This window comes from Babylonia areolata, chromosome 35 (genome assembly GCF_041734735.1).
Source record: "Babylonia areolata isolate BAREFJ2019XMU chromosome 35, ASM4173473v1, whole genome shotgun sequence".
NCBI classification, from domain to species: Eukaryota; Metazoa; Mollusca; class Gastropoda; order Neogastropoda; family Buccinidae; genus Babylonia; species Babylonia areolata.
This window is the reverse complement of record NC_134910.1, coordinates 7,724,843-7,732,232: the sequence shown is the minus strand read 5'-3', so window position 1 is coordinate 7,732,232 and position 7,390 is coordinate 7,724,843. Positions and strand designations below refer to the sequence as shown.

The following is a 7,390-nucleotide window of genomic DNA, read 5'->3' as shown; positions in this document are numbered from 1 at the left end:
CACGGACTTCTTTTGAAAGTTACCAACAGTACATCTAGATACAAAGACTGTCAGAGTAACACGGACTTCGTTTGAAAGTTAAGCTTCGTTTACACGGGATGCAACTGACTTGCAACCAATTTGCGACTAACTCTTTGAAACCGGCAGAGACTGGTGGAGACTGGTTGCCGCCAGGTTGTGGCCCGTCGCTGCCGGTCTCAGAAACCAACGGATTTTCCCGATTTTTGGTTGCATGTTTGGTCGCAAGGCTCATTTTATTTCCACTCCAAGACCGATAAGTTTTTGAGGGCCTTGCAACTAAACTGCGAAAAAACGGTCGCCGCCGGTTGCCACAGCTTGCCGCTCGTCTCAGCCGGTTTCCAACAGGAAATTGATGACGCAAGCGGCACGCGTGTCACGGATTTTTCTGTCTGGCTTGGCAGACGCTCGCAGCGTGGTTTCTCGTGTGTGTTGCAAGCGGCGGAGACAGGGGAGGAGCCTAGTTAGTTGCACGTAAGTCGCCGCCGGTTGCATCCTGCGGAGACCGTCCAGTCGCATGTACCAGCCTTGCAACCAAAATTTGAATTTGGTTGCAAGTTAGTTGCATCCCGTGTAAACGTAGTTTTACCAACAGTGTATCTATATACAAAGACTGTCAGAGTAACACGGACTTCTTTTGAAAGTTACCAACAGTACATCTAGATACAAAGACTGTCAGAGTAACACGGACTTGGTTTGAAAGTTACCAACTATTGATTTATAAATATCAATGTATGTTAGCGTGTTTGTGTTAATGTTAGTGTGTGTGTGTGTGTGTGTGTGTGTGTACGTGCGTGCGTGTGTATTTATCAGTCAGACATGTCAGTCCTGCTACTGTCAACTGCGACGCATCAGTGCCGTCCGGAAATATCTGTCCACTGACGCAGCATCTAGACTTGTCGTTTCTCTCATTCTCTCTCGCCTTGACTACTGTAACTCTCTATTGTCTGGTCTGCCTGCTTCATCCATTCAGTCCCTTCAGCACATACAAAACTCTGCTGCCCGACTCGTCCTCAGAAAGAAAAGATCTGAGCACATCACTCCTCTTTTGCAACATCTCCACTGGCTCCCTGTCTCACACCGAATAAAGTACAAGATCAGCACTCTATGTTATAGATGCATTCACAAAACTGCCCCTTCCTATCTCTGCGGCTGCCTTCACCTCTACACTCCATCTCGCTCACTACGATCGGCTTCGGATCCACGCATACCCAGATTCAAACACTCGACTGTTGGTCGCCGTTCTTTCTCTGTTTCTGGACCTTGCGATTGGAATGAACTTCCTTTCTCGCTTCGTCAAGTCTCCACACTCAGCTCTTTCAAGTCTGGCCTTAAAACCCACCTCTTCCCAAAATAGCCTCCCTTGCCTGCCCTTCCTTGTCTTTAGTTTCTACAGTTTTAGAGTTATGTATGCGTGTGAATGACTGGTGCGAAAGCACTTTGATTTGTCTCTGCACAAGATCCAGCGCTATATAAATACCATTATTATTATTATTATTATTATTATTATTATTATTATTATTATGTGTATTGTGTCACTGATAGGACAGTCGCGCTAAACAGATTCAAGAACAACTGAGTCTTTAAACCGACTGAAAGTACAAAACGTTTTTGTTTTTGTTTTTTGTTTTTTCTGGTTTTTTGTTTTTTTGTTTTTTTCATTTCTAGTTTCATAATTCTTCTTTTTCTTCTTCCTGTTCTTATTTAGACTCACACTTTCGTAATCTATGACGATCACAGAAAAAAATACGTCACAATTTTAGGTCACTAACGAAAAGTTTGCTTTGGTTTTTGGACTGCCATTGGATTGATGAATGACAATTCTAAGTCTTATTTTACTTCCACCATTTTCTTTATTAGAGTTCTGCTGATTATTCATTACCTTCAATCTAATAAAAGCAGAAAAGAAAAGAAAAAAAAAGTGGACGTTCTTCAGTGCGCAGAAGTGCTGCTTACCACTGATGATGATGAGAAAGCATGCAGACTTCGTGCGAACACCTAGATCTGGTCTTTCTCCAATGTCTTCTACTATTTTGTTCCAGCGTCAGCAGTGCCAGCATCACCATACGGACCCTTCAGGACGTTCAACTGGGCGAGAACATGACAGTGTGCTGCTTAGCTCAACAGTGGTCGGGGTTCGAACCAACCCTACGTCTGATGATCTCAACAATCGTCGAAGAGAAAACGAAAACCCCGACGCAAACATCATCCGGTGATTACCAGCTTTGTTTTGAGTCTGTGGTTTCTGTGGATTATCATCTGTCGACTGCCGAGTGTGTGGCCATTTACGGGGAAGAATGGGGAAGAAGAGATGGGACGGAAAAGTTCAGTGTGACTTTGGTGCTGCGCGTGTTTGCGTTGCATTTCAAAATGAAAGTGAAGACGGTTAGCTCTTCGGTCAAAAAGTCGCGCGTGTATTCGTGCTTGGTGAGTGTCTACCGTTATCATCATCATTGTCATCATCATCATCATCATCATCATCATCATCACCACCACTTGAACTTGAACTTGAACTTGAACTGGAATCAGACGTTTGAGGCCTGTGAAGGCCTGTTCGTCGTTCAGCTGGATACAGTATACCGGCATGCGTGGCCTAATGATAGCATACTGGATCATAAATGCTTGGAGAGTTGGCCCTAATGAGCGTCTAACCTAGTCTTGAAAGATAACATGGTTGGGGCAGTCACAACACTGTCTGGCAAACCGTTCCATTTATTAACGACTCGCTCTGTAAAGAAGGAACTGCGCACTTTCAGTCTGCAATGTGATTTATTTAGCATTAAACTGTTGCCTCTTCAGTCTCTACTTACTGCAGGTGATAGTTCATCATCATCATCATCATCATCATCATCTTTTCACTCTAAAGGAGAGTAATCGTACAAGGGGACACTCACTAAAACAGTGAAGACATTCTCGAAATCAAACCTTTTTTCACACTTTTTTATTTATTTATTTTTTATTTATTCATTTATTTATTTATTTTTACAAACAGCGTTGTTAACTGAAATAATCTGCCCAGTAACATTGTCACTGCAGGAACACTTAACAATTTTACGAATTAATTATATTAGATAAACACTGGAAGGATTATGGCTTCCAAGTAAACGTTGATACGTTCATTACCTCACGAAATACTTAATATGTTGACACCAAATAGGGGAAAAAAATCAGTTCCGTCCACATATTATATTTCTGTGAAGCCTGAAGGAAAAACAAAACAAAACAAACCATTAAGCAGCTAAAAGAAAAGAAAAATGCCAAAGTCAGTTTACTTTCCCATCTTTATTTCTTTTTAACAAAACTTAGCACTTTCATCTGACACACGCACATAATTGAACAACAATGGCCGTTTTATCAGTTTTAGTTTCATTTGGAAACTTCTTGTAGTTGATATGGAAGTTAGATTGGTGCAAACATCTGCAATATTCTGCCCAGAACTGGCACAAGTCCACCAAAATTTTGTCTTTGGAACTGAACTTGTCTGGAGCGAATTTCGTGAAGCTGCACCCGAAGTCGGAAACTGTATACGAAGACCGGGAACACTTGCAACTTTAACATGGTCATGAAGTGGATACTTATAAGTTACATTGCGCCTATCCTCGGTCGGAGACCAAGCTCTAAGCGCTTTACAAAAACGGGGTCATTGGCACAATAGGCTGCCGACCTGGGTAGAGTCGACTACTGACAGTTATTGCGGGGCCCTCATCATTCGTCAGTCTCCTGTGTCATTCAGTCAGAGTTCAGATACGCACACATACACACTCAGACAGACATGTAGCATGTTACGTGTATGACTGTTTTTCTTTATCTGCCTCGCCATGTTGGCAGTCATACTCCGTTTTCGGGGGTGTGCATGCTGGGTGTGTTCTTGTTTCCATAACCCACCGAACGCTGACATGGATTACAGGATCTTTAACGTGAGCATTTGATCATCTGCGTGCGTATACACACGAAGGGGGTTCAGGCACAAGCAGGTCTGCACACATGTCGACCAAGGAGACGGGAAAAATCTCCACCTCTACCCTTTACCCACCAGGCGCCGTTACCGAGATTCGAACCCCGAGACCCTCAGATTGAAAGTTCAAAGCTATAGCCACTCGCCTACTGCGCCCTATTACGATCAGAAAGCACTCGTTTCTGGTGGTGAGTAAGAATATGATTCAGATGCTCCCTCTTCCCCCCCTCCCCTCCCCCCACCTTTTTCGGATCGGTTGTCAGCAGGAAACACTCGTGAGCCAGCGCTCCATCGCTGTTCACTTTCAGTGGTTTCAGTTAACCCCCTGCCCCTCTCAGAGCTCACAGTTCATCCTTTCTCTTGGTTCTTCTGATTAACCCTTTATCATTCAGTGCTGAAAGTTAACGTTTTCTCTTTTCCAGTGCTTATAGTTAACCCTTTCTTCTTCTTCTTCTACTTCTTCTTCTTCTGCGTTCACTTGTATACACACGAGTGGGCTTTTACGTGTATGACCGTTTTTACCCCGCCATGTAGGCAGCCATACTCCGTTTTCGGGGGTGTGCATGCTGGGTATGTTCTTGTTTCGATAACCCACCGAACGCTGACATGGATTACAGGATCTTTAACGTGCGTATTTGATCTTCTGCTTGCATATACACACGAAGGGGGTTCAGGCACTAGCAGGTCTGCACATTATGTTGACCTGGGAGATCGTAAAAATCTCCACCCTTTGCCCACCAGGCGCCGTCACCGTGATTCGAACCCGGGACCCTCAGATTGACAGTCCAACGCTTTAACCACTCGGCTATTGCGCCCGTCGTTAACCCTTTCTTTTCCAGAGCTGACAATGAACTCTTTCCCTTTTCAGTGCAGTGTTACCTACCAGGACCCAGACGAGGTGACGATCACGTGGTACATCAACGGACAGTCAGGGTATGGTGACTACCCGGAAACCCACTCCACCCAGTCTCTGGGTGACCTCCGAGGGAAAACGAAAAAAACCCTCCCTTTGTATTCGGTCACTTCCAGTGTGACCATTGGGATCGAGGTCCAGCAATCAGACGTCTACTGCCATTGTCGGCATGCTTACCAGGGCTTGCTGACAAATACCACCATCTTGCCCAGTTCCCCTCAGGAAAAGCACGGGATCAGCATCACCACCGACCCCTTCATCCCAGTCACATCGGGAACTTCTCCGTCGTCAGTGACAGTATCTTTAGCCGTGAGTGCCAGCATCGTGCTGATATTTCTCCTCTTTGCGAGCGCTCTGTATTTCGCCAATCGAAGACAGCAAGGAGGAAGAGAGCGGAGTATTTCGACGCCTCCCCCAAGCAGGACAATCAGCATTGATCTGAATTCCATGCTGTCAAGATCTTCACGATACGATTTTAGCCATCCAGGATATAGAGGAAGTTTCTAGGGTTTTTCGATTTCAGTAACGTGGACGTCCTGTATGGCAGAGGGTGAGGAGAGGAGTGCATGTTCAGGTCTAGCAGCACGTTATGTTGGGTAGACACTGCACTGTACTAATCACCTGTGAGAGAGTTAGGGTCTGTGGTCACACACACACACACACACACACACACACACACACACACAGTAGCAGAGTACAAAACTGAAACCTATCTTTTAAATATATCAGATACAAAACACAGACAAGTTTTAACGAAACTCAGAATAAGCGCGCATGACCTAAAGATTGAGAAAGGTAGATATTTAAATATTCCACAAGAAGACAGATTGTGCAACAAGTGTAACATCCTGGAAGACGAAATCCATCTTCTTGATCATTGTATTAAATATAAAACCTTAAGGCAACAATTTTTAAAGGATATTCAAAATTCGAATAACACAGGACAATTTCCCAGTCAGGTGATGCTAACAGATGATGAATATATAGTAATATACAAACAAGATCGGGAAAATTTGTTTATGAATGCTGCTGCAATTTACTGCATGAACCGATTGATTAATTGTGTGTTTTTCATTCGTTTATTCATTTACCATTGCACTTGTGTCTTATAAACCTTACGGTTTCATGACAATAAAATCTATTCCTTCTATTCTATTCAGTTCTGTTCTGTTCTATTCTATTCTATTCTATTCACACACACATACACAGACCTCAGGTGGAAGCGATTGAGCTGTTTGGCGTGTCTGCTGTGGACAGTCCAGGTCTCGCTGGTGTAAAGGGGTGTGGTAAGGACCACTGCACAGTAGACCTTCAGCTAGGTGGTAGTGCTGAGTCCTCTCCACTCCCAGACGTTTTCTTTGCTTTGGCGATCCTGTTGTTGACTTCAGCGACTATGTTCACTGCGCGAGAGAGCGTGCTGCCCAGGTAGGTGAAGTTGTCGACTGTCTGGAGGTTCTTCCCCTTCACTGTGATGCGCGGCTCCTGGTATGGGTTTCCTTGGGCAGGCTTGTACATATCTTCGGTCTTTTTTGGTGCTGATGGTGAGACCGAAGTTGCCGCAGGCTTGTGAGAAGCAGTCCATTTGACCCTGCATCTTCTGCTCTGTGCTGGCGTCCAGTGTCGTGCGCCGCCAGTCATCAGCAAACAAGAAGTCTCTGATGACAGTCTCTTTCACCTTTGTAACAGCCTGCAGGTGCCTGAGGTTGAACCATCTCCCGTCAGTCCTGTACCTGACATGGATTCCTTCTTCGCAGTCACGGAAGGCATCTGTCAGCATGACAGAGAATACCATACTGTGCCATTTGTCACTGGGAAGGCCTCTGAATCCTCTCCGTCATCCAGAGTTTGCACCATCATGCCGTCGTGGAACTGCCAGACGATTGTGATGAAATTGCTGGGCAGCCAAACTTCTCCATGATCTTCCACAAGCCTTCTCTGCTGACAGTATCGAAAGGCTTCGTCAGATCGACTAAGGTCATTAAGAGGTCGCTGTGTTGCTCCTGGCATTTTTCCTGAAGTTGGTGTTCAGCAAAAGTCATGTCCACAGCCCCACGTTCAACACGGAAGCCGCACTTTCTTTCTGGGAGGAGACCTTGCTCATGATACTGGAGAATGCAGCTGAGCAGGACACGGGCCAGAATCTTCCCAGCAATGGACAAGAGGGAGATGCCTCGGTGGTTGTTGCAAGACTGGCGGTTGCCTTTCCTCTTATAGATGTAGACTATGCTGGCATCTTTCAGCTTTTGCAGGATCTGTTCCTCGTTCCACATGGACTAGAAGAATTCAGTCAGCTTTTGCATCATGATTTGTATACCTCAGCAGGGATTGCATCGGATCCATGCGCTTTGCCACAGGAGAGCTGCTTCACTGCCTTCCTGGCTTCATCTTCTGTGGGGAGGTGTCGAGGTCCTCGTTGAATTCTACCTGGGGCAGGTGAGCAATGGCCTCGTCGTTGATGTTGGCAGGACGGTTGAGGACATTGTTGAAGTGCTCAGCCCACCGCT

General features: G+C 45.3%; 1 protein-coding gene across 1 annotated transcript in view; it reads right to left on the bottom strand.

The window, feature by feature from the left end:
* The window catches only part of LOC143278101 (uncharacterized), a 36,945-nt gene extending 36,666 nt beyond the window's left edge, over nt 1–279 (bottom strand). Inside the window, exon 1 of the mRNA XM_076583133.1 lies at nt 1–279. This exon is cut by the window's left edge and continues 404 nt beyond it. The gene's annotated coding sequence lies outside the window, so the exon portion shown is untranslated.
* Between the last annotated feature and the right edge of the window lie 7,111 nt (nt 280–7,390).